The sequence below is a fragment of the Camelus dromedarius genome, chromosome 12 (assembly GCF_036321535.1).
Source record: "Camelus dromedarius isolate mCamDro1 chromosome 12, mCamDro1.pat, whole genome shotgun sequence".
Lineage (NCBI taxonomy): Eukaryota > Metazoa > Chordata > Mammalia > Artiodactyla > Camelidae > Camelus > Camelus dromedarius.
This window is the reverse complement of record NC_087447.1, coordinates 41057882-41060401: the sequence shown is the minus strand read 5'-3', so window position 1 is coordinate 41060401 and position 2520 is coordinate 41057882.

Genomic DNA, 2520 nt, shown 5'->3' with positions numbered 1-2520 from the left:
AACAGGAGAAAGAGAAACACATTTTTAATTTGTGCATACGGAGGTCTCATAGAAATGGAACCTAAGAAATGGCCAAAGCAAACAGCTTTTATACTTTTTAGACAAGGAAATAATAAGTTTGCAAGGAATTGACAGGACAAAGAAACTTAGATTTTGAATGCTCAATTAATGAAGACTCTAAACAGAATTTGGGCTTTGGACAGTAGATTAAAGAAGTAACAAGATTTGTTTATACATCCTTAGACCGAATTCCCTATCTTTGGCAATAAAGGTCTCCTGCCTCCAGGTGCAGGGAGGGCACCTTTCATATGAGATTCATTTTCTGCTTTCAGAGAGACAGAGAGGAGGGTCAGAGTGTCCCTCTTGCTTTGGCCATTTCTTAAGTAACTTTAATTCAAAATAATCAATATGCCACTGAGGCACATTTTGGGGCAGCCCGTCCTGGGCCCCAACAGGGACCACCCTCCCTTGAGAACAGACTGGCTCAGGAGGATCTCAGCTGCAGGGAGCAGCACGTGATTTTCAGTTTGGATTCAATTTCTTCCTGACTCTTCTTTTTGTTACAAACATAACAAAAGTGAAAGAGACAGATGGTAAGACTTGATTCACTTTTACCAAATGTTTTTAGAGTGCGAATATAAAACTGAAAACCAGAGGAATTGAGGGGGGTGTCGGGCTGGGGAGGCCCAGGGCTGGGACAATGCCTTCCAGTGGCCCCTCTGCCACCCTGGCCACTCCGGGGACCCTGCACTTGGTGAGGAGGGGCTTTTGCCTGGACATGGCACCTTCCCCAGGGCACATGAGAAGGCAGGGCACAGGTTACTTCCTGGCCAATGGCTCTGGTTCAGACCAAATGATACTGCCTTTCCCAAAAGAGGGAGGGCGACATCCTCTGGCCCACACAAGGGTCATCCGTGTAGCACCTGCCCTGAGCCAGGGTTTGTCTGGAACATTCAGTCAGGCCAGGGGTTCTCAGTCTCAGCGCTATCGGCACCCTGGGCTGGAGAATTCTTCATTATGGGGGGCTATCTTGCACACTATTGTATGTTTCGCAGAAACTCAGGCCTCAACCCACTGGATGCCCGTAGCGCTCTCCCTACCCCTCCAAACTGTAAAAATCCAAACTGTCTGCAAACAGAACCAAATGTCCCCTGGGGGCAAAAGTGCCTCCTGCTGAGACCCACCGAGTGGGGCCCGCCAGTTGTGCTGCCTGGATTTGCCCTCCTCTTGGGTAGGCAAGTCAGCGCCTTGTAGGTAGGGTTACCCCGCAGTCCTGTGTGAGATGCCTTTACTCCTCTCTCTGCCCTTCTCCGCTGGCTTCCACTTGGCTGTGGCCTGTGGGGAACGAGGGAGGAGGTAGGAGGAAGGGAGGAACATGAGGTCAGGGCTTCTATCCCTGCAGGCTCTCTCTGTAGGTAGTGAGGGGCTGGCTGCCTTCCTTGCTAAAGGCCACAGCTCCCATCAGAAGGCCCTCTCCTCACTGTGACTACCCCAAGGTGCTTCCTGCCTCAGCCAGTTCCCCACGTTCTGTCTTCACCTTCTAAACTCATGATCCCATTTGAATATGTCCTCTGTTTGCTGCTGAAACTTGATGAATCCATTTTAAATACAGTGTGTGACCTTTACAAAACATTTTCATGAATGCATATTTTTTTCTTGTGTTGGTTCATTTGGCCATTCATTGATTCAATGCATTGTTCTTTTACATCCAGCTGTTCTGGGCCAGGCATGGTGCCAGATCTGGGGGCACTGACATGGATCAGTTGTGGTCCCTGCCCAAACGGAGATCATGCCTTACAGGGAATCAGATGCATGGATACTTGTGGTAGGAGACAGGTGCTCAGGTGCTCTGAGGTGAGACAAAGCCTCACCCTTCCCGTGGTGGGGCACGGGGAGAGTGTGGCCCAGGGGAGAAGACGCTGGTTTTCCCCTGAAGATGTTGTATTATCAGGTGGCTCTGCTCCACAAAGATGTCCCCACATCATGGCAGTGTGTCCTTGGAAGAGTCAGAGTCTGCAGGCCAGTCCCTCCAGGCGCTGGGGACTCTGTCCTGGGAGGAGAGAGCGCTGCATCTCCCAGCCGAGAACCTCCTCCCCAGGGCCTCAGAGCACACTCACCATGAGACCCTCCACCCCTTGGCTGCCTCACATCCCAGACTGATGAACCTTCCAGAGCAGAGAAGTCCCTCTTTCCAGCTGCCGCCAAGCAGGCTCCTGTCCAAGGCGCCTCCTCACTGCCAGCCAGCTGTATTTCAAAGGTCACAGTTTTCTCCCAGCGGTTTTCTGCAGAGCTGAAGTCTCCTGGACCCTGAAATAGATTAAAATATTGATTGATTCTTAATATTCTCTCAAATCTCTCAAAATCTCTGGGTCTTATATAAATCAATGTGCCAGTTACAGGGACTCATTCAATAACCTGCAAAGTATCCTAATAATTACTTTTGGGTTCACTCCACAGCAGGGGCCAGCCACCTCTCCATCATTTTTAAGGCCCTGGGTATAATAACCCATCAGGGGACTC